Source organism: Synchiropus splendidus, chromosome 4 (assembly GCF_027744825.2).
Source record: "Synchiropus splendidus isolate RoL2022-P1 chromosome 4, RoL_Sspl_1.0, whole genome shotgun sequence".
Classification (NCBI taxonomy): Eukaryota; Metazoa; Chordata; class Actinopteri; order Syngnathiformes; family Callionymidae; genus Synchiropus; species Synchiropus splendidus.
Window position 1 is genome coordinate 1,315,716 of NC_071337.1, and position 24,144 is coordinate 1,339,859.

At 49.9% G+C, this 24,144-nt stretch overlaps 12 non-coding genes across 12 annotated transcripts; 2 read left to right on the forward strand and 10 right to left on the reverse strand.

Moving 5' to 3' along the window:
• Positions 1 to 11,569: 11,569 nt before the first annotated feature.
• Positions 11,570 to 11,643, reverse strand: trnat-agu (transfer RNA threonine (anticodon AGU)). The gene has a single exon. It is a non-coding gene; the product is annotated as a tRNA-Thr (tRNA).
• Positions 11,644 to 12,092: 449 nt separating this feature from the next.
• On the reverse strand, positions 12,093 to 12,166 carry trnat-cgu (transfer RNA threonine (anticodon CGU)). The gene has a single exon. It is a non-coding gene; the product is annotated as a tRNA-Thr (tRNA).
• Positions 12,167 to 12,713: 547 nt separating this feature from the next.
• trnat-agu (transfer RNA threonine (anticodon AGU)) lies at positions 12,714 to 12,787 on the reverse strand. The gene has a single exon. It is a non-coding gene; the product is annotated as a tRNA-Thr (tRNA).
• A 2,294-nt stretch (positions 12,788 to 15,081) lies between these two features.
• On the reverse strand, positions 15,082 to 15,155 carry trnat-agu (transfer RNA threonine (anticodon AGU)). Its single transcript has one exon. It is a non-coding gene; the product is annotated as a tRNA-Thr (tRNA).
• A 289-nt stretch (positions 15,156 to 15,444) lies between these two features.
• Positions 15,445 to 15,518, reverse strand: trnat-agu (transfer RNA threonine (anticodon AGU)). Its single transcript has one exon. It is a non-coding gene; the product is annotated as a tRNA-Thr (tRNA).
• Positions 15,519 to 15,942: 424 nt separating this feature from the next.
• trnaq-uug (transfer RNA glutamine (anticodon UUG)) lies at positions 15,943 to 16,014 on the reverse strand. The gene has a single exon. It is a non-coding gene; the product is annotated as a tRNA-Gln (tRNA).
• Positions 16,015 to 16,521: 507 nt separating this feature from the next.
• trnaq-uug (transfer RNA glutamine (anticodon UUG)) lies at positions 16,522 to 16,593 on the reverse strand. The gene has a single exon. It is a non-coding gene; the product is annotated as a tRNA-Gln (tRNA).
• A 460-nt stretch (positions 16,594 to 17,053) lies between these two features.
• On the reverse strand, positions 17,054 to 17,127 carry trnat-agu (transfer RNA threonine (anticodon AGU)). Its single transcript has one exon. It is a non-coding gene; the product is annotated as a tRNA-Thr (tRNA).
• A 432-nt stretch (positions 17,128 to 17,559) lies between these two features.
• trnaq-uug (transfer RNA glutamine (anticodon UUG)) lies at positions 17,560 to 17,631 on the reverse strand. Its single transcript has one exon. It is a non-coding gene; the product is annotated as a tRNA-Gln (tRNA).
• Positions 17,632 to 18,776: 1,145 nt separating this feature from the next.
• On the reverse strand, positions 18,777 to 18,850 carry trnat-agu (transfer RNA threonine (anticodon AGU)). Its single transcript has one exon. It is a non-coding gene; the product is annotated as a tRNA-Thr (tRNA).
• A 742-nt stretch (positions 18,851 to 19,592) lies between these two features.
• trnaq-uug (transfer RNA glutamine (anticodon UUG)) lies at positions 19,593 to 19,664 on the forward strand. Its single transcript has one exon. It is a non-coding gene; the product is annotated as a tRNA-Gln (tRNA).
• Positions 19,665 to 20,104: 440 nt separating this feature from the next.
• On the forward strand, positions 20,105 to 20,178 carry trnat-agu (transfer RNA threonine (anticodon AGU)). Its single transcript has one exon. It is a non-coding gene; the product is annotated as a tRNA-Thr (tRNA).
• Positions 20,179 to 24,144: the final 3,966 nt, after the last annotated feature.

Here is a 24,144-nt window from a genome sequence, read left to right on the forward strand (position 1 = left end):
AAGCTGCTGCCCCCGCGACAAAATGATGAGGATGGATGGATGGATGACTGAATAAATGGATAGATGGATGGTTGAATGGATGGTTGATTTGATGGACGGATAGATGGATGATAGATGGATGGTTGATTTGATGGACGGATAGATGGATGGATAGATGGATGATAGATGGTTGGATGGATGATAGATGGATGGATGGATGATAGATGGATGGTTGATTTGATGGACGGATAGATGGTTGAATGGATGATAGATGGATGGATGGATGATAGATGGATAGATGGATGATAGATGGATGGATGGATGATAGATGGATAGATGGATGATAGATGGATGGATGGATGATAGATGGATGGATGGATGATAGATGGATGGATGGATGATAGATGGATGGTTGATTTGATGGACGGATAGATGGTTGAATGGATGATAGATGGATGGATGGATGATAGATGGATAGATGGATGATAGATGGTTGAATGGATGATAGATGGTTGAATGGATGATAGATGGATGGATGGATGATAGATGGATAGATGGATGATAGATGGATGGATGGATGATAGATGGATGGATGGATGATAGATGGATGGATGGATGATAGATGGTTGGATGGATGATAGATGGTTGAATGGATGATAGATGGATGGATGGATGATAGATGGATGGTTGATTTGATGGACGGATAGATGGTTGAATGGATGATAGATGGATGGATGGATGATAGATGGATAGATGGATGATAGATGGATGGATGGATGATAGATGGATGGTTGATTTGATGGACGGATAGATGGTTGAATGGATGATAGATGGATGGATGGATGATAGATGGATAGATGGATGATAGATGGTTGGATGGATGATAGATGGATGGTTGATTTGATGGACGGATAGATGGTTGAATGGATGATAGATGGATGGATGGATGATAGATGGTTGAATGGATGATAGATGGTTGAATGGATGATAGATGGATGGATGGATGATAGATGGATGGATGGATGATAGATGGATAGATGGATGATAGATGGTTGAATGGATAATAGATGGTTGAATGGATGATAGATGGATGGATGGATGATAGATGGTTGAATGGATGATAGATGGTTGAATGGATGATAGATGGATGGATGGATGATAGATGGATGGATGGATGATAGATGGATAGATGGATGATAGATGGTTGAATGGATAATAGATGGTTGAATGGATGATAGATGGATGGATGGATGATAGATGGTTGAATGGATGATGGATGGATGGATGGTCGGATGGACGTATGGATGGACCATCCTTCCACGACTCGCTGGCGGACACAGACGCGGCCCACCATCATACCAGCTGTTTGTTTTGTCCGGTCAGAATTTGATCATGAGAGTGAAGCAGCTCTTAAAAGTTTAATGCAAAATCCATGACTCACTGTGCATCTGGAGCCTTAACCAAATAATCAATGTTAACAACTCCAGTCACTTAACAGCCCTGATGGCTGCACGCTGTCCACGCCGTGGCGCAGCCAATAAACAGGCCGGACGCCGACAGGCGGCAAAGAAAAGGCCTGTCACCGCCTGCGGAGAGTGGCACCGCTGTGTAATTAAAATCAATAATTCATTTTCCCCTCGTCGTCCATTAGAAGGAGCCTCGCACGGCTTCCACAGAGCCACCAAAACTCTTCAGGGTCACAGTCAGTGGACGGGGGCTTTCCTCTCTTTCTACCTCAGCGAGATCTCATCAGCCAAACGTAGCGTTCGTCTTGGCGTAATTGTCTCCGATCTCTCCGCGGTGCCCCCTGTTCAGGCCGGTCAGTGTGGGACCAGCCCCTTCTCTTGGCCGGCGAGAGCCGAACAATTACCGTGTCACGGAACCCTTCCGTTCACAGCGGTGCAGCCATGGAGTCCTCGTCTGAGGACACTGTGGTCACGTCGTCTTTCTAACGTTGTTCCCAGATGGGAAGTCAACAGGACTTAGGTGTGATGGCACGTTTCAGGCGGCTTTACCTCGCGGTAACACAAAGTATTGAGGCTGAAAAAGGACACGTCTGTAACTGACTCGCGTGAAAAGGCTGATGATCCACAGGCATCAAACACCCAGCCGTCGTGTCGTCTGTTGGCCAAGGTCTTACCTTCCTTTGCTCCCTGGACACGGCATGAAGCCCATGACTCCATGGATGTGTTGCGCCTCCATAGACCTTTCTGTGGAGTCTGCCAGCTCACAACATCCTCCGTGGTCTCTCATGTATCTTCTTCTTTTGGCCTCCTCCATCTTCATCATCCTCAGTGGTGGTCATCTTCCTCTCCTTGTTTTGCCTGCTACCTGTCCAACACCCTTCCTCCAGCAGGTCTCCTGTCTCTCCCCTCCATGTGTCCCAACCATCTGTCCTCCTTAAATTTCTCTCCAAACTTCTCCATGTCCCTCCGATATACGGGTTTCTGATCGCGTCCTCCCAGTGAAAACCTCCGTATCTCTGACTCTTTCTGACATTGAATCTCTGTGTCAGAGCTGCTGCCTCTGAACCAAGCTTCGTGGCAGAGCTTCTCTTTCACTCGAGCCGTCACAGATCACACCTGGCAGTCGTCTCCACCTGTTCCACCCTGCCTGCACTCTCCTCTTCACCTCCATCTGTCCATCACTCTGGTTGAATAGTCTGAAAACAAAGGAAAGCCAGAGGAAGGAGAGACCCACTCGATTGTTTTCTTTTTTTTTAGTGAAATGCTTCAGGAACAGCGTTAGTTTCATCTTGAAAGACAAGTGCGCTTTGATGTTGTTTCTGTGCTCCTCTCCCGCTGAGCCAAATTGAGAGATATTGCGCTCGAGCGGCAGAAGAATAAAGGCCTTGCATATCCAGTTCAGAGGGGAAGCACACGGTGATTACACAGCTGTGTTTCCATGACTCTTGCTCACCAAATAAAAATCCACCAGGTACGGAGTTTGTCTTTGTTGGTTTTGGTCTGTGTTATATTTGGGCGGGATCTTGCACTGGTAGGTTCAGGTGTGGTGTGACAGCGATGAGACACCGGCGCCATCTAGTGACGTCACTGAGGGACCAAACACCGGCACCATCTAGTGACGTCACTGAGGCACCAAACACCGGCGCCATCTAGCGACGTCACTGAGGGACCAAACACCGGCGCCATCTAGTGACGTCACTGAGGAACCAAACACCGGCGCCATCTAGTGACGTCACTGAGGCGCCAAACACCGGCGCCATCTAGTGACGTCACTGAGGCTCCAAACACCGGCGCCATCTAGTGACGTCACTGGAGCAGTGAAGGGTGGAAGCAGCATCAATATCAGCCAATACTGAGGGGTTTGTTCAGGGTTTCTGAGGAAGAAGAGCAGCTTCATGTGAAGCAAGGACTTGTTTTGATTCCAACCACATGGTTGTGGAAGCCAGGACTATTGTGAGAGGATGAAGCGTCTGCAGGGATCAACACTGAAGGCTCATGTCACTGGAAGGTGCGAGTCTCTTCAGGAGGCGCAGCAGGACAGAACATCAACAGTGGCACTGACTGGGTCCAGTGTTGAGGCCTCCTCACCCATGTTCCTCAGAGCTTCTCTGCTGTGTTGATAGCTTGCTATCGTGGCGTGTTTACGCTGGTTTGAGGCAAACGTTCAGCCAAACACAGATGGTTGCCACTGGTCCCTCATTCTTTCACCTGGCTCCACCTGGTTCTGACGAGGCTCTTCATCTGCTGGTGAGAAGAACAGGCTTCCATGCTCACTGGCTCCTTCTGAACTCTCATCTTTCTCCTCTGATCCTCACCTGCACAGACAAGATCCAGCTCCAGTGACCTCACAGAGGCTCGGTTCTGGTTCTGGCTTTGATTCACTTACAACTGGATTCACACTGATTTAGAGCCGAACCACCTTTGCAGATGATACGTGATCAGTTGATGGTGCAGATGGAAGCGTCGTTCCTGAGGCGTGTCCCACATGCTGCAGGAACAACATAGATACCATCTGACAGCTGCTTGACTTCCACCTCCTCTGTCCGCCATGTTGCCCTTGTGTCCAAGACCTTAGCGTCAGGGCTCAACGCCGCTCGCCACCCACTGTACTTTATAAAAACATCACGCTAGTTCGACATCGACCCGCTGTGCCACCTTCATCTCACTCTGTAGCATCACAAATTTGGCCGTCATCATCATCCTCGTGGATTTGTGACGGCGTGACCACAGCAATCTCCGTCAGCGCCATCGACGCGGCTGTCACCGCGACTGCAGCCGTCAAGCGCGGTGCCCTCATCGCTCTGAACTGGTGAGAGGAGTCCCAGTCCGCGTCAGAGGGAGCGGGCTGAAGATCATGGCCGCCTCGACGCGCTGCACACTGCTGCCTCCCACAGAGAGCTGGCTCCTCTGTCACTCTGCCATTAGCATCTCTTCGCCCGGGATTTAATGTGACACTTATAGCTATTGCGTGGCTCGGCCCCCAGGTAGCGAGGAGCTATGGCTGAATTGAAATGAGACTGTCATCTGTCAGCTCCAGCCGTCAAAGCACTGGAGGACTGACAAAGAGAGTGGGAGAGAGATTGAAGCAGATACAAGGCGATAGAGGAGACGAGGAGGGACCCGCGTCCTACAGTGGTGGCACCCCTTCGCTGACACTCGGGTCGGAATACGAATGCCAAGTGACACCAGCCTCCGCAGGTCGCTCACCTGCTGACTTATTCTTACCATGTGAGATACGTGGAGTCACAGAATGCTGATGGAATGAGAGACCAAACAATGAAGTGAGAGAAATGGAGTTCCGCACGCATGGCAGATTAAAACGCTCGGCGGGTAAACTGGCCAGCCGGGTGCGCAGGCAGACAAATGGACTTTTAAAGAGATGGGTTTCAAGCTTTTACTGCTATCATATCAAAGTGCTCTGCAATATTCATGACGTTTGTGCGTCTGCAGGAGGGCGACGGTTCCTGAGCCAAGTGGCCGCGGACCGCCTCCCGGCTCTAAAACATTGGTGTCACAAGTGGGATGGGGGTTTTGAAGGAGGAGTTTTGCCCATCCTTCGTCTTGAAAGTGGAGCGGAATATAAGAAATGTTAGTGTCTGTGTGCTGAACAGAAATTCAAGTGGCTGTGATTGTGATTGGTAGAATAGTATTTTAGCTCTGTAACTTCCCTTTTGTGTTTCCCTCGTACCTTTTGGCTGGAGTTAATATTCTAATCATCATCAAGAGCTCTTAGGCACCTGGACTCCAGCAACGTGTGTGACTCACTCGTGTCATTGTTCTATCACTTCTGGATCATCCCTGGTGCCTGAGTCAGTGTTGCGTTCCTTCCTCTGTTTCTGCGCGTTTCCTGCTGTGTTCTTATACAGATTTACGTCTCTCCCACTGATGTCGATCGTATGGCTGCTCAGGAGTCAGACTCTTGTTGTGGGATCGCAGAAGACTTGGGAGAACGAGAGTCATTTAACAGAGACTTATTTTCCTTTCAGACTTATGAAAGGAAAACACAAAGACGAACAGGAACGAAGAAGCCAAGGACGTGGGCACCAAAACGCGGTGCGAGGAGAACACACAGGGACTGGGACAAAAAACCTGAAACAGAAATCAGGAGAATAAATAAACCTGACTAAGGGGGACAACGAAAACGCACTCGGAACTAACTCACGAGGCGCAAATAACAGGAAGCGCTCGGTGGTGGAGCAAATCACACTCACGCGAGGAATAACTATCACGAGGGAAAAACAAAAAAGTGAGTTTTATAAGACACTCACACACCAACTAATAGTGAGAAACGAGAAACGGAAAACAGAGCGAGGAGAACAAACTAAGGGGGCGGCTGAAAAGAAAGTCCAGCACAAACAGAATGTAGATCAAGTCAGAATCACGAGAGAGTGGAGTCACGAGGGCGTTTACCATAGCAATGTGAAGTAACCATCTGGCAACACAAACTGGCACCAAGGTGAGGATATCCAGGGAAGCTTGAGCGATGCCAGCCGCGTTGCTCAGGAAGCTGGAACAAACACAGGAAATGGGCACACAATGACACAATGAGTCGTATGAACGACTGGACAGTTTTATCGTCACTGCTCCATAGTCACACAACGAAGCCTTCAGTCATGTGCATCACGTCATCAGACCGTCAGCGTTTCCATGGTGCCGTGGAAGCTGGCGCAGCCGCACCTCACCCCGATCATAGCCGAGCTGAGCAGCGACCTGCAGGCTTAGAGTCAGAGTCAGAGTCAGAATCAAACCGAATGTTCTCTCTCATAGTCAGACGGAGCTGTTTATGTTGTTTATGCCATTGGACTCGGGCGATAATTCGGTGTCATGTGACCGTGCTCGCCGATGCCCCACCTTTTCATGAGTGTTTATATTTCAGTCTGAGGCGGTGAGCGATGAATGCGTGTAACATGTACATGAGAATAAGACCCCAGGTCAGACAGGGCTACAGGTGGAGCTGGCTACACAGAGACAAGAAGCCAGCCAGGGTCACAGAGAGGGAAGAACCCAGCGCCCCCCTCCTGGTGAGGAGCAGGGAAGATCCCCTCTGCCAGGGGTCCAGAGAGAGATGGAGCGCCCTTGGACTGACTTCCTCCAGAGTCGGGTTATTTGTGAATGTGACCCAGAACAGACTGCAGCCACTAATGGGCGCTCCAGTGCAGGTGCGGGGGGTGATGATGTCTCCTCTGGCTTCCAGGGTCAGGTGAAGGTCGGATCGTGCCCACGTCCCGTGGACCGATCCCTGTGCCCTTTCCCCAGCAGAGTGAGCTGCTTCTCCAGCAGCTCCCGCCTCCCTGTCAGTCACCCGCACGGCAGACGCTGTCATGAAGTGCAGACTTCATCTCTGAGTGAGGAGACGTTCACAGTCGTTGCATCTGCAAGTGACTTTGGCTCTTTAAAGTCACCGGGATCCAGCCAGGTGCATGTGAGGACAGTGAGCGACTGCTGTCTCCTGCTACTGTGGGAGCAGCTCACTGATGCGTGGTGGGCGCCGCAGATGGCACACACACACACACGTTTGTAACACACACACGCTAATGTTTCATACACACGCACGAACGCACACACACGTTTGTAACACACACGTTTGTAACACGCACACACATTTGTTACACACACACATTTGTAACACACGTACATGTTTCACACACACGCACACGTTTGTAACACACACGTTTGTAACACACACGCACACGCACACACGTTTGTAACACACACACGCTAATGTTTCATACACACGCACGCACACACACACACGTTTGTAACACACACGTTTGTAACACGCACACACATTTGTTACACACACACATTTGTAACACACGTACATGTTTCACACACACGCACACGCACACACACACACGTTTGTAACACACACACGCTAATGTTTCATACACACGCACGCACGCACACACACGTTTGTAACACACACGCACACGTTTGTAACACACACGTTTGTAACACACACGCACACGTTTCACACACACGCACACACACGTTTGTAACACACACACACGTTTGTAACATATACAGGTTTGTAACACACACACATTTGTTACACACACACATTTGTAACACACGCACGTTTCACACACACGCACGCATACGCACACGCACGTTTGTAACACACACACGCACACGTTTGTAACACGCACATGTTTCACACACACACACACCCCTTTGTAACACACACACGTTGGTCTTCCTATCTTAGCGAGGACCGTCATTGACATACATTGCCATCACCCTTTCCCCGGCCGCGCACCCTGAACCTCACCATGTAAAACACATGGCCAAACTCTGAACCAACCTGAAGCCCAGTGAAAGTAACCCAGCTATGTTGTGGTTTAATGTCCTCACTGTGATTATTAAAACCTCACACAGGTCCTCACAAAGAGAGAAGCCCAAGACCACACACACAGACACACACACAGAGCTAGTTAGTAATTAGTCAGCCTGACAGAACATGCCGTGGCAAGCGAGGACATCTCTGGAAAGCCAGTGCTGCCGTGCTGCACAGTCACCAGGGATCGGCCCCCGCGCGCGGCGCCGCTCTAATGAAGAGACGCGTATAATTGGGAAATGGGTGTGTGGGGGGAGGAGGGGGCGCGGGGTTATGTTTATTTCACAGCGATGTGGAGGAGAACGTGCCCACTGGTGAGGCGGGGCAGGGCCCAGGACACTCAGGGCCCCGCGCAGAAGCGGCGGGCGCCAAACGTAGCTGGAGCTAGGAAGAGGTGGCGCCGGGAAGGAGCCGACACCGTCATGAAAAATGAGGCTCCCTCACAGACGGGACGGTGACGACACCAGCAGAGCAGAGAGTTTTTGGGGTAATGCAGCTGGACATGCAATCGCTCCCCCGCCCAACCCTCCACCCGCCCCCCACAGATGAGCCGCTCCCAGTACCAGCGCAGGCGGCGAGGGCGGGGCGGGGGGGTGTGACAGGGTCGGTAAATTGGTTGGGGATGGTTGCAGTTTTGTTAGAAGCGGTAGCTGAGCTTGCAGCTGAAATGAGTTTGTCCTCAGACTAAGGTGGACTGTCCCCGTCTGTCGGGGGTGTGGCTTCAGCACGGGCCGGGTTTGATCCACAAACAGTCGCTTGTTGTCCTCACTCACTCTTGAAGGCTAACAGCCTATCGCCGAGGAACCGACACTGAATTCACTAGACATGAAATGCATTTCAGCCATCAGGACACCACACATGTTGACGTTTATTGTGGCCTTTTTTGGATTAGTGGCAGGGAATTTCACGACATAAAAAGATGGTATAATACAAAATTCAAGGACGCACAAAAACAGAACTCTTTTTCACATGTCTTCCTTTGTTTTTTACTCTTCTCAGTAACTTTGGCCTGAACTTTTTTCTCCCTTATCGCAGCTGCACCTGCCGCCTAGCGGTCAGTGGTTTCTTCCCACGGTTTCACCCACCGTGTCGGAGACTCGGACTTGGCACTGCCGTGTCCCTCCTATCCCAGTTTTGGGAGTCAGTTGTGTTGGATCTGTTCAGTTTTTTATCTCCTGGACTGTGGAGCACTGACCTCATGATAGTCGCTGTAGTGGCAACAGACCCGAGTGGAAGAGATGTACAGAAGACCCAGTCTGGAAATAAATGAAAGTTAGGAATCCTTTTTGCAGATTTCCTGTGAGTTTACATTTATTTTCCATGTCATTTCTTTATTCGTGTCAATTATTAAGTTTGTCTCCTTCAAATTTTTGGGACATTTTATGCAACTGCATCAGTTGTCTGTCCAAACCGAAACAAATTATCATAAAAAATAAGATTATTATCTCATGTAATGTGAAGTCAGGAGTATTTTTACAGTGTAGTTTCTGATTCCAAAACAGTGAGAGAAACACTTTTGAACTTCACAGAAATTTTCTGCCAAAACATATCATGATTCAAGGTAGTCACCTCCATTTCACATGGCTTCATAAAACACAGCACAAACCCAAAGCAATGATTCTGTGTATGGAACCGAGTTTTTAATTTTATTTCTTTATTGATTTTGATTTGGGTCATTTATTATTTTTTTTATTATTTATATTTATTTATTTTTGTACACATGACCTGCTGGATGGAGGCCAGAACCAGAGGAAAACCTCCTCACTCATATACACTTCATCATCTTGGCAGGTTTTCCCTTGATGCTGATGTACAGCAGCAGCTATTCAATAAATCTGCTCTGCTCCTCAGTAAAGCCGGATACAAGGGTCCATCTGGACATTTCAGAAAGCATCGTCTTCTCTGTGACTCAGTATAAACTTTGAAAAGACGCCCCGAGAATCAGACGTGAATTCCGTTGAGCCAAGCCATTTTCAAGTGAAAGACTCGCCGTGCTCCATTTAAAGTCCCGCTCACATTCCTCCCAACTGCCGAGTGGTCAGGTTCTCTCCGCTCACTCCCATTCATCTCCAGGAACAGGAACCAAACTGAATCAGGGTTGATCTGGGCTCATTCCAATCCATGTACTGCACCTTTAGGTCTCTCTGGCCAGTGGTTGCTCCCAAATCAGACCTCCACAGCTGAGGCCGGTCATAATCGCCCGGCACTCAGGGACCCTGCTCTCTGCTCTAACAAGAGCGTTCCCACGTCATGTGACCACGGCGTGGTGGTTGATATGTCAGGCCTGGCTCTTTCCCCAGTTTCATGCGGCTCTTCACCAAATGAGCTGCCGAACTGGCTGCAGTTTTGGTCAAGTTGCTGCTGAGATGATGGTTCATACAGGAAATAAGAGGAAAAAGTCAGAGCTATTCCGGTGAGATGTCCAAATAATTCACTTGCGTTTAACGTTGAAACATAAACATTAAACCTGGCTGCAGGTTCAGTGGTGATGTGAGTGTGGGTCCTCAGACTTGGAGCCTCATCAGATCCACCATCAACACCCCTGACATGACTCAGTTCCACGTCTGTCCTTCCCTCAACTAAAGCTCTGGCATGTGTTTCACCTGTGGTTCACTGTTGATGGAGGTGAGGTCCGTGAAGAGGAGAGGCTCCAGTCTGCAGCGTGGCTCACACACACACAGACCAGGGCCATGTTATTGGTGGCAGGAGCCACGTCCCAACATAGAGGAGTCAAGTCAATGGCGCCCACATTTCTATCTACGCTGCTTGATATTTCCAGGAGGATCAGGGTGAAATGGAGGGATTTGAAAAAGACATGCACCAGAGACGTACGCCGGATGTGAACCAGCAACCTGGTGACACACAGGGAGGAGCTTGAACCACTGTACTGAGTCAGGTGAGCAGCTGCTCAGGTGAAGCCTCACAGCCTGACGTGTTTGTGGCTCTGTTCAGCAGCACAGTAGAACAGCGGGGCTCTCAGCCTGGGACTGGTGGACCAGGCCTGACGTATGCGGTGCATGAGCGCAGATCAATTATGCAGCTGGTAGCAATCACACATGAATGTATTCTGATAATTACACTGTAAGTAGCGCAGACACCATTAACATCTACTGCAGAGCTGTTCATGAGGAAGAACAGGAAGCTGCGATCACAGCCACCTAAGTTCCCCAGGAAGTGTGGAAGCTAGTGCTGGGTTTTGGCGCTGTAATGGATCAGTCGTGCTCGTGTCCCATGAATTATTGCGACCGCGCTGCTCAGGAGCCACAAACCACCTGCTGAGCTGGGTTTAATGAACGCTGGCGCTGAAGAGTCGAGTGGTTTAGGAGGAGCTACAGTAGCGGGTGGGTGTCGCCCTGGTGTTTCAGAAGCCTCCTGGGCCCCAGAGTGTCACTTTAGTTGGTGAATGTGGAAAAACGGTTGACTCCCGATGGTTCTCATCCCCGTGGGGTGGGAGCGGGACCTGGATCTGGACAGGGACGGTACCCCCACAGTTCTGAAGCTTTTCGGCCAGACTCCAACTGAAGCCTGTTGATTTTCAGCAGCACATCAGGCTGATTCTGTGACGCTACTGCTGCGTTTGAGAAGCTAAAACTCCCAAACTTCACACTTAAGACTGCGGCCGTGGTCTGTAGCTGCAGCTAGCAGAGTAGCGTCAGTAAACAGACGTGTCCAGAGGTGAATTTGCAAATCACAGGATGGTAGGGGAAGCTAGCGCCTCAAGTTGGCTTCTGCAACAAGAGATGCACGAGACTCATGCATGACTCAAACAAAAAAAAAAAAAAAAAAAAGGCACTGCTGGGATTTGAACCCAGGGTCTCCTGTTTACTAGACAGGCGCTTTAACCAACTAAGCCACAGCGCCATGTTGCCTGGCCATAATCACATGACGCGTCACATGTCCAGCACAGACTGTAGCCGTGAAGCGTTTGACTTGAACAAGGTGTGTCACGTTGACACTTGACGGTGGTGAAAGGTTCTGCATCACTGCTCGACTACTTTCCTGGACCATAGAGAAGAGGACCAACAATGTGTCTCTCAGACGAGGGTCATGACGCGGCATCATGGGGTCGCTGCAAACAATGGTGTGTCCTTGTCTTGGTGAATGGACCTGAGATGGTCGTCTTCACCAGCAAAGTTTCAAATCCACCCTCCTGAAAAAAAATAAACAAGGTTCCACCGAGACTTGAACTCACTGGATTCAGAGTCCAGAGTGCTGACCATTACACCATGAAACCACGTGGATAGTGACTCAGGTTCAGCCTGAGATTCTATCAGAAGAAGGTAAACCAAGTTCTGAGTGTGTCACCAAAAAGGCACTGCTGGGATTTGAACCCAGGGTCTCCTGTTTACGAGACAGGCGCTTTGACCAACTAAGCCACAGCGCCGTGCACTGACATTGCTCACATGACCCACCACGGGACAAATACACAGAGTCAGGACGTGAGTCATTTCAAGTGGGAGAGGAAACATGTATCTGAGAGCTGTTGGATACAAACGTGGTAACAAGTGGGGAGAACTTACTGAAATATACTTGCTTGTCTTTATGTAATTTCCCTTGGTGTTTCCACGCTCATTTCTGCGCTTCCACTCGCGTGCTGTCATGGCATGTTGAAGTGACTTTTGAAACATTCCCATCACCTGGTTGGAGGCGGCTCCAGTCCCAGAGAGGTGGAGACAAACCTGGACAGCAAGGCTGCAAGGCCGTTCATATAGCCGTCAGTCAATGCTGTGTGTTCTTCTACTATGAGAGGAAACCAGAGTTCACGAGAAGAAAACTCACATGGGGTCAGGGGATCCAGGTTCAGCTCAAACCCAGGTTCACCTCAAGTTGGCTTCTGCAGTTGGACATGCATGAGTCAAATAAGAGATGATGGTGACTCATCTTAGAGACCAGCAGATCAAAGAGAGTTCCATGTGTGACTCGGACAAAAGAGGCACTGCTGGGATTTGAACCTAGGGTCTCCTGTTTACTAGACAGGCGCTTTAACCAACTAAGCCACAGCGCCACACTGCATGGAGACACTCACATGACACATCACATGTCAAGTACAGACTGCGGACGTGAAACGTTTGACTTGAATAAGGTGTGGCACGTTGACCCTCGATGGCGCTGAACGCTTCTGCATCACTGACCGACTATTTTCCTGGACAAAAGAGAAGAGGACCGACGGTGGGTCTCCCAGACGAGGGTCATGATGCAGCATCATGGGGTCAAGTTCATGACTCCACGAGGAAACAGGAAAAAGTCTTCAACACCAGAGTTTCAGCTCCACCCAAAAAAAAAAAAAGAAACAAAGAAGGTTCCACCGAGAATTGAACTGGGGTCACTGGATTCAGAGTCCAGACCATGACACCATGGCACCACATGGAGAGCGAGCCTGAGAGACATATAAAGGTGATTTTCTATGAAGTTTATTAAATTCTCTGTGTGTGACCGAAAAGGCAGGGCTGGGATTTGAACCCAGGGTTTACGAGAAAGGCGCTTTGACCCACGAAGCCACAGTGACCACCACAAGTCGAAACGAGTCATTGATCCACAAGGTCTGTCACGTCGCCAGCGGCGGTGAGATGTTCCGAGCCACGACTATCTTGGACAATAGAAGTGGACCGATGGTCACCATGAGACCCGGCAGCATGGTGTCAGGGTCATGACTCAAATCATTCAGTGGAAAGTGAATGACGCGAAGGTGAAGAAAGACCTAAAGAGACCTCCTTCAATCCTGCGATCCTCCGACCTCTGGCACAAAACACTTGAGCCAGTCAAAGACTGAAGTCGGGGTTGTCTCGTGCACCAGCAGCGTAACGTGTAGAAGATCTACATAATCCACACCAACCACACGAGTCTTCCAGAAGCCGACAAAACTTTTCCTGTCCACTGGAAATCCCATAATTCCCACCGATAATGAAATTCCTTGTCAGTTTCTCAGCGAACAGATGACTCACGGTGAGAGAAAAAGCTGAGCTCATCAGTCCAGAGCGGACCAGACCAGTGTCAAGACGATCCATCCATGTAACGTCTGTGCACAGCGGCTTTAGCATGTGGACAGGGAAGCGCGTCGAATATTCACGGACGGATCCGACGTGCGGACGGACTGGCTCATAACCGACTTTGTCATCACAGAGACAAGGACACGAGGAGGACATCTGAGCCATCAGTAGCAAGACATCTGTCACATTCATGAGCAGTGAACAGATCATGAGGAAACAAACACGTTTCTCGTGAATAAAAAGGAGGACACACAAGCGGCGCCGCTGCGTCTCCTCCAGCGTCCACAGCCACCTGTTGCCTGGGAGACGGCGCGGCTGAGTGTGGCGTACTCCTGCTGCTAACTGACCGTGTTGTGGAAGCTTTGTTTGTGTCCTGGCTCGCTCTCGTCCTCTCGACAGGTGAGGAGCTCATCCTGTCCATTTGAGGGCGCGTGACAGCCCAGTTGTCGTTGAAAGGCAGAGTCAGCTCAGCAGGCAGGTGTCGGCGCAGGTCAAATCTGCTTATGGAAGATGAATGGAGTTATTATGGTCCGACTGTACGATGAAGCAAAACTCATTAAAATCGCTTCTAATCCAATTAGCTTGGTCTGAATGTCACGTCGCCCCTTTCCTCTGCCGTCAGCAGCAGCACCACTGGCTTCATGTCCCTTCAAGGTCGGAGCTGTAGAGGCGGGTTTGGACCGCTCCAGAGCAGACGCCCTCCACCCTCCTCCTTCTTCAAGGCTGCGCGGGCTCAGATCACTTCTGCCACTCGAACCCTTCACAACCAAACATGTGGACTGGGCTTCACTCCTTTGTGGTTGAAGATGCCGCGCAACCAACAGCCATGAGATTGATTCATTTAGAACAATATGATTCAGAGGATGTGGGTTTGGGGCGATATGGACAAAAATAAAGTTATCGTGATAAATGTTGTCGTTTCAGTGATAATGATCAGGATAAATCCATGTTCCTTCTCCTCCATGTGTTGGACACTACAGTCTCACTGTTTGATGATGGAACTCATGAGTGGAGTTTGTCTCCAACACCATGGTTTGTTGACGTCTCAATAGAACAGTGAACTCAGTGCAGAGATGAGAAACTCAATGTTTCAGGTCTCTGGTAGAAGCTGCTGGTGTCTGACAGGCTGCTCTGCCAGCTTTATTTAGGGGTTAAATTGTGATATATTGAAGTTCAGACAGATGACTGATGACACTCTCCAGAAAATAAACAAAACATGGTGGTTCCAAGGTTACACCATGAAACCACGTGGATAGCGACTCAGGTTCAGCCTGAGATTCTATCAGAAGAAGTTTCAAGTGTGTCACCTCTGAGGCACTGCTGGGATTTGAACCCAGGGTCTCCTGTTTACTAGACAGGCGCTTTAACCAACTAAGCCACAGCGCCACACTGACTGAGACCTGGACCCTGGAGCACCAGTAGGCGAGGGCTGACTGTGAGGGAGCTGGAGGCAGAGGGTTGGGAAGAGAGCGTTGATGCTTTCGACAACACGTCCTCCCTCCCATGGTGTGATACACTGATGTTCGGGGGAAGATGACTGATGACACCCTTCAGAGAAAAAAAATAAACATAGAAGGTTACACCACGGAACCACGTGGATAGTGACTCAGGTTTAGCCTGAGACACATGAAGATTTGATAAGAAGGTAAACCAAGTTCTGAGTGTGTCACCAAAAAGGCACTGCTGGGATTTGAACCCAGGGTCTCCTGTTTACTAGACAGGCGCTTTAACCAACTAAGCCACAGCGCCTGGCAAACCACATGACGCGTCATATGTGACGTACATTCTACTGACATAAAATGCCAGGTGTGTCACGTTGACACTGGACGGCGGTGAAAGGTTTTGAATCACAGCCCGACTACTTTCCTGGACAAAATACAAGAGGACCGACGTGTGTCTCCCAGACAAGCGCCCTGATGTCTTGTTCAAGACCCAAATCCACGAGGAAACAAGTGATCAAAACAAAGTAACTGGGACTAGTTTGAGGCTGCAAACAAAGGTGTGTCCCTCAGTTCAAACACCTGCCGTGTCTTCGTCTCTCAAAGCACCTCGGACCACAACCGCACGCCAGCTTTCTGGCTCATGATACTGTCGCTCCAGTGTCATCGAAGTGTGAGGAAGGTTTGTCTTCACCAGCACAGTTTCAGCTCCATCAGCCAAGAATAAAGAAATGAGGTTCCACCGAGACTTGAACTCGGATCACTGGATTCAAAGTCCAGAGTGCTGACCATTACACCATGGAACCACATGAGTGGCTTATACATGTGTAACCCAAGAAGACTGTGATGAAGTACTGTGTTGCAGCATGAAGGGGGAGCCTCTGGAGCGCAGCCGTGCACTTGAACTACCCAAGTGAATCCACAATACAGAAGCACAAGTCAATGAGTCATGACGACGCGCATTTACCTGCAAAGGAAACGGTCGTTGGCTTGTTTTCAAAATAAAACAACATCTGAAATGCTTGCATTGGAATAGCATGGCAGCCTGGTCTGCATCCAGTTTGGTCTCTTGGTTGAGAGCATGACACGGCATCAAGAGTGAGCTCAACCAGGTCACCAACCAATCGGAAATGAATGAAAACAACGAGGACTTGTTTGAGGCTGAACAAAGGTGTGTCTGTGTGAATGTTGACATTTATTCTCCTTTAACATTTGCTCTGTCTCAGCAATCAATCTTGATGAAAGATCTGGATATGAAGTACTGACTGCTGAAGTTTCAGCTCAACCTTCTGGAAGAAAATAAAGCGCAGACAAGGTTCCACCGAGACTTGAACTCGGATCCCTGGATTCAAAGTCCAGAGTGCTGACCATTACACCATGGAACCACATGTGTCTGCAGGCAGTTTTAGCTGGAGAGATCTAGGATGTGATGTGACGAAGACCATGGAGGCACTCACCATGCAGGGTAACCCGGAGCCACATTACATCTTCACAAGGACACAAGCAACTGGAGGAGGGGCGTCACATGAACACGTTGGTTCCTTCTCAAGAACCAGGAGTGAAGAAGATGATGGTCTGTTCTGTGCCTGGAGAAAGTGTCTCTTCATGGGAAACAAAACCTGGGACAGAATAAAGAGTCTGTTGCTCAGCAGATGGCAGGAGGATCACAACAAGCCGAGTCTCGGGCAGCTTGGCAAGGTAAACACAAGATGGTACAGTAGAAGAGCAAAGCAACATCTGCATCGATCCTGATGTTTCACCAACCGTCTCTGAAGAGAATGGACAAGCAGCAGTGAGACAGAAACACAAGGCTGAGGGTTGTTGAGTCCCAACAGAATAAAGAAAAGGCACTGCTGGGATTTGAACCCAGGGTCTCCTGTTTACTAGACAGGCGCTTTAACCAACTAAGCCACAGCGCCTGGCAAACCAAATGACGCGTCATATGTGACGCACAGACTGCAAACATAAAATGCCAGCAAGGTGCTCAACGGCAGTGAAAGGTTCTGAATCACTGGCCGACATCTTCCTTGAACAAAGTCGCAGAGGACCGACGTGTGTCAATCAGACAAGGTTCACAATATGACACGGCACCCGGGGTCGTGCTCATGACTCAAATCCACTGGGAAACAAGTGATCAAAACAAAGTAACTGGGACTAGTTTGAGGCTGCAAACAAAGGTGTGTCCCTCAGTTCAAACACCTGCCGTGTCTTCGTCTCTCAAAGCACCTCGGACCACAACCGCACGCCAGCTTTCTGGCTCATGATACTGTCGCTCCAGTGTCATCGAAGTGTGAGGAAGGTTTGTCTTCACCAGCAAAGTTTCAGCTCCATCAGCCAAGAATAAAGAAACGAGGTTCCACCGAGACTTGAACTCGGATCACTGGATTCAAAGTCCAGAGTGCTGACCATTACACCATGGAACCACACGGTGAGAGAGCTCATATGTGTAGCCCAAGAGTGTCACACGTATAGTAGTTTGTGATCAAGTAACAGCCAAATATTTATGCTTCTGAACTAATGTCTGTCGTGTTTCGTTACCTCTTGAATCTGGAAATGACCCAGTTCCTGAAGTGATCTCCGGATCTCGACCCAGAGGACCCACCATCCAGCCCCAGCAGTGGTGGGTCTGCTGCTTTGACTCTGGCCTTCGTGGAGCACAGACCACGTGACGGCTAGACCGAAGTATCTGGACTGAAAGGGTCCGGTGCGTGTACCGTCACAGCCCCACCACAAACACATGAGAAAAGACAGTTCAGGCGGACAGCAACATGACATTTACACTGCTGTGAGTTCTGGTCAGTAGTGTCACCGGAGAGCAGAGCCAGGGAGGCGATATGGAACTATCTAGAAGTATGGTTCTCACACTGTGCATGGTGCTCCATATGCAATACATGACTAGAAAGAAGGTCCCACCAAGACTTGAACTCAGATCACCGGATTCAAAGTCCAGAGTGCTGACCATTACAGCATGGAACCACATGAGGCAGTAGGCAGTTTTAGCTGGAGATACCTGGGATGTGATATGATGAAGACCATCATGGAGGTTCTCACCATGAGCCACAGTACATCTCCACAAGGACATCAGTAACCGGAGGAGTGGCGCCACATGAACATGTTGGTTCAGTCTCAGCTCGGTACAGCACAAATGCAACATAAACCGTGAGAATTCTTGTCCTTTCCTTTGACGTCCAGCGTCAGCATGTGTTGGTTCTTTCCACCCGGGAGTGAAGTAACACAATGATAATTCCTCAAAGGTCGATCGAAGATCGGAGGCGGAGCCAAGAGTGAAGAAGATGGTGGTCTGTTCTGTGCCTGGAGAAAGTGTCTCTTCATGGGAAACAAAACCTGGGACAGAACATAGAGTCTGTTGCTCAGCAGATGCCAGGAGGATCACAACAAGCCGAGTCTCGGGCAGTTTGGCAAGGTAAACACATGATGGTACAGTAGAAGAGCAAAGCAACATCTGCATCGATCCTGATGTTTCACCAACCGTCTCTGAAGAGAATGGACAAGCAGCAGTGAGACAGAAACACGAGGCTGACGCTCGAGTCCCAACAGAATAAAGAAAAGGCACTGCTGGGATTTGAACCCAGGGTCTCCTGTTTACTAGACAGGCGCTTTAACCAACTAAGCCACAGCGCCACCATGACTGATACCTGGACCCTGGAGCACCAGTAGGCGAGGGCTGACTGTGAGGGAGCTGGAGGCAGAGGGTTGGGAAGAGAGCGTTGATGCTTTCAACAACACGTCCTCCCTCCCATGGTGTGATACACTGATGTTGAGACAGTGGACTTATACTGACGACAAAGGAAGGCTTCAGGGCTGCATGTCGGTGCATTGGTGTTTCAATGGACTGACAGGATAGTTTCCTTCCTCTGTAGCGTTCCAGGTGGGGCGGCGTGGTTTGTGTGTCACGTGCGGGCGTATGGAGCACCATGCACAGTGTGAGAACCATACTTCTAGATAGTTCCATCTCGCCTCCCTGGCTCTGCTCTCCGGTGACACTACTGACCAGAACTCACAGCAGTGTAAATGTCATGTTGCTGTCCGCCTGAACTGTCTTTTCTCATGTGTTTGTGGTGGGGCTGTGACGGTACACGCACCGGACCCTTTCAGTCCAGATACTTCGGTCTAGCCGTCACGTGGTCTGTGCTCCACGAAGGCCAGAGTCAAAGCAGCAGACCCACCACTGCTGGGGCTGGATGGTGGGTCCTCTGGGTCGAGATCCGGAGATCACTTCAGGAACTGGGTCATTTCCAGATTCAAGAGGTAACGAAACACGACAGACATTAGTTCAGAAGCATAAATATTTGGCTGTTACTTGATCACAAACTACTATACGTGTGACACTCTTGGGCTACACATATGAGCTCTCTCACCGTGTGGTTCCATGGTGTAATGGTCAGCACTCTGGACTTTGAATCCAGTGATCCGAGTTCAAGTCTCGGTGGAACCTTATATGTTTTCTTCTGGACGATGGAGCTGAAACTGTGCTGGTGAAGACAAGCCATCGTCAAGACAAACCTTCCTCACACTTCGATGACACTGGAGCGACAGTATCATGAGCCAGAAAGCTGGCGTGCGGTTGTGGTCCGAGGTGCTTTGAGAGACGAAGACACGGCAGGTGTTTGAACTGAGGGACACACCTTTGTTTGCAGCCTCAAACTAGTCCCAGTTACTTAGTTTTGATCACTTGTTTCCCAGTGGATTTGGGTCTTGAACAAGACATCAGGGCGCTTGTCTGGGAGACACACGTCGGTCCTCTTGTATTTTGTCCAGGAAAGTAGTCGGGCTGTGATTCAAAACCTTTCACCGTCGTCCAGTGTCAACGTGACACACCTGGCATTTTATGTCAGTAGAATGTACGTCACATATGACGCGTCATGTGGTTTGCCAGGCGCTGTGGCTTAGTTGGTTAAAGCGCCTGTCTAGTAAACAGGAGACCCTGGGTTCAAATCCCAGCGGTGACTTTTTGGTGACACACTCAGAACTTGGTTTACCTTCTTATCAAATCTTCATGTGTCTCAGGCTAAACCTGAGTCACTATCCACGTGGTTCCGTGGTGTAACCTTCTATGTTTAATTTTTTTCTCTGGAGGGTGTCATCAGTCATCTTCCCCCGAACATCAGTGTATCACACCATGGGAGGGAGGACGTGTTGTCGAAAGCATCAACGCTCTCTTCCCAACCCTCTGCCTCCAGCTCCCTCACAGTCAGCCCTCGCCCACTCGTGCTCCAGGGTCCAGGCGTCAGTCATGGTGGCGCTGTGGCTTAGTTGGTTAAAGCGCCTGTCTAGTAACTTTTCTTTATTCTGTTGGGACTCGAGCGTCAGCCTCGTGTTTCTTTCTCACTGCTGCTTGTCCATTCTCTTCAGAGACGGTTGGTGAAACATCAGGATCGATGCAGATGTTGCTTTGCTCTTCTACTGTACCATCATGTGTTTACCTTGCCAAACTGCCCGAGACTCGGCTTGTTGTGATCCTCCTGGCATCTGCTGACCTGCTCTGCTGAGGAACAGACGTGTTGTTGAAAGCATCGACGCTCTCTTCCCAACCCTCCGCCTCCAGCTCCCTCACAGTCAGCCCTCGCCCACTGGTGCTGCAGGCTCCTCCCACGGCACAATGCGTTGCTTCCGTCCGCCTGGGAGCGGAGCTACACATTGATGGATGAGTAGACTCGCGCTCGCCGTTTCCCAAGTCACGTCCGGAGGATCTCGAGTGCTGGAGGGATGAACGCAAGCCGGTCTCCGCTGGTCTCCATCTGCCCCTGATGAATGACTCAAAGCACTATCCATAATTACTCAGTTGTTAACAGAACACTCCGGACCAGGCGAGGAAATCCCTTCCGAGGCTTCCTCTCTCCGACATGTGTGGAGCCTTTCCTCTCCTGCTGGATGGGCATTTGTCATCCAACTTTGGCTACAGTGCAACCTTGCTGGGGTCAGTGTAATGGAGTGCTGGCCGGCAGCTCCGGGCCCACAGATTGATGCTGGCGCGCTGAGGAATGCTGGGGCACACCCTCGCAGGTTAGTGGAGCCTTGACAGCTTCATTGACAAATGAAACACAGGGCCACATGGAGGGCATCAATTTCTCCGCCGCTCCGCTCACTTCTCTCTGTCCCAGCTCATCTGAGGAGGCTGTCTCAGCCGGAGCTCATGATCGATACAAAAGAGCAGTTCAGCATGAGAAGCTGGGTGCGTTTCACATATTCATGTTGGGTTTAGGCTTGACGTGGTTCACCTGGGAAAACTGGCATCTGATAATATACTCGTGACAATCATTAGTATTGTTGTCACGACCCCCTCCATCAGCCTTTTGTTTTGTGAAGTCTTTTCCGGTTCCCTGGTCCTTCTCTCTTGACAGTGTCCTCTGCGATTGTTAGCAGCGCCTCATGCCCCCGGTGGGACCTGCACAAACTGTGGCTGGAGGCTGTTGCAGCGCCAGATCGTGCCCATCTCAATTGTACGCTGATCGTTCCCATGCAAGTTATTTGCTTTGTTTTTCCTGGTCTTTGCCCTGCACCTGAGTATTTTGGTTTGTTGTCTAATTTTTGTTCCCCGTGCTGGACCTGTCGAGTGCTTTTCTTTTTGGACTTCTTCATTTCTCACACCTTGTCACACCGACGGAGACGCCTTTGGTTCGCGTTTTGGACATTAAGCCACGCCCCATTTGTGTTTCTGCTACTTCCTGCTCCTGGGTCTCCACCCTCCTCTGAGCCCTCGCAATAATCATAATGATAATGCAACAGGTGTGGAGCCGATTCTTCCCCCCAATACTGTTACCATATTCTTTCATGTAGTCATTCAAATCTTTGTTTTAATGAATCCAAAGCAGCTGGCCACAATGTCGGTGCTGTGGTGATTTCTGGTGTCAGCAGTGAGCAGATCAAACATCATTGACTAGTTTTTGAGTGACATGTGGAAGGTATCAGGTTGAGTGTTCGACCGACACGCAAGGCTGCGGCATCTATCGGAATCAGATGTGAAAAAGTGCTATTGAGCTGCTGCTCATTATTATTCATAACTCAGCAAGGAGGTGACATCTTCCATGGCACTGGTTTGTCTGAACGCTCATGGAGAGATTTGGCTGAAATTGTCAGGAAATACATGAGCAGGGACAAGGATCTCTCTGGCTCCAGGAATGTTGTTGGAGGATTCTTTTCTGTCAGCACTTTATTCCAAAGCACTTTCCTAGTTGGTGGGCTCCCCACTGACCATGGCAATAAATCTGATTCTGATTCCGATGAAGAAAAGACGTCTGCCATGATGTTTGTGAAGTCAAAGAAAAGTAAGATTGACTGACCCAGTGTTGTTCGATCTGTGTTGCTGGATTGAAAAAGCAGAAGATCTTGGAAATGTCTTCTCCGATCAAACCTGAAATTCGCAGGAATGCAGGAAGGAGCGTCAGAATTACAGTGAGGGAGAGAGATGTTCAAAGCTGGATAAACTGCTGGTCAGTGTTGATGGTGTGAAGGTCACGGTCCCCCTCCCTCTTCTTTATTTTGGAACTGCTCCTGGTCTGTTTTTCTTTCAGTGGAATAGATTCCTTCACTTACTAGCACTACTTCTCCTAACTCCCTCTGTGGTGCACGGGACTCGGGTCGCCACAGAAACAGAGCTTCTCTCCCAACCCATCGTCTCCAGCGTCAACGTTGGAGGGGAAGAATCAGAGGAAGTCAGTCGACGTGAAGAACAGCGGGAACTGGATGGAGCAATAAGGGCCACAGTGCGGCCCCTCCCTCGACACACCCCCGCCCTTCCATTCTTCTCCATCAGCTCTCCCAGCAGACGGATGAAACTTTTAATGAACAAGACGCTGGCTGAGGGGCTTTTGAATGATCTCATGGTGGATAAGCTCCTCACACAGCAAACGGCACCGGGAAGACTCTGCTCAGATAAACAGCATCAGGTCAGTGGGGGTGGTTTTCAGGGCCATCCCACTGGGAACAGGACTGTGAGAGATAGAGAGAGTTGGTTTTGGTTCAGGTCACGTGACCTGCCGCCGGGTGTCCCCACCTGGTTCCCATCATGACCTTCCACAGTCAAGCGATGCAGAGCCAGCACCAGCAGCTGATCCGGTGATTTCCTCGGCATGTTCTCCTGCCACCCTGCATCCTCAGAAGGCCGGGGAATCCAGGTGAGTGATAACCGGAGCTCAGCCATCTGAGACTGGGACCGCAGCATTAGTTCCCGGGAGTGAGAAGCTGACAGTGTGTTTCAGTGGGACACACAAGGGAGCGGCAGCATCACCTGCCTTCTCTTACGCAGATCTAGACAACCGTTCACACACTCTCACTCTAAGGGCAATGCTGAGTCATCTGTGGGAGGAAACTCGAGTGCCTGGTGGGAACCCACTCGGGCTGCAGCGCTCGCCACTACCCACCGTGCTGCCGACCCCTGAACCTTTATCATCACACTTAACTCCCTTCCAGCGGAGCTCTACTTCCTCAGGCAGTTCTGACCTTGACCACGTCGAGAGTCCACCTCTGGTCTCACAGTGGGAATTTGCATACGTGAGACGGGAATCACCTGGAGATGCTGTGAGCGCTCCATCACAGCCCAGGCCTCCTGACCTGCTGGGAGTGCCGTCACAAAATACCTTTTCCACGCTCCGATCGATTGAAGGCTCCCTGGGGAAGCGTCAGCGCTGCAGCGAGGCTAAACATCGGCGCAGCGCTCATTGATTCTCTGCTGTTTGGCTGTGTAAACAAACACACGCCTGGCGCGCGCGTACAAGCCTTTCCATAACCTGATCATTAGGTCTAGTTAAAGTTCTCAACCTTTCACGAACCTCCCATCCATACACAGAGTGGACGCCCGTGATTTAGTTTTGTGTGTTTGTAGCCCTTGTTTTAGCAGATTGGATGCCAGTAAATCCCCTTTAACAAGCCGGCGGCCTGCGGGGCAAAATGTCTGCCATCATAAAAGCCAAGTAACA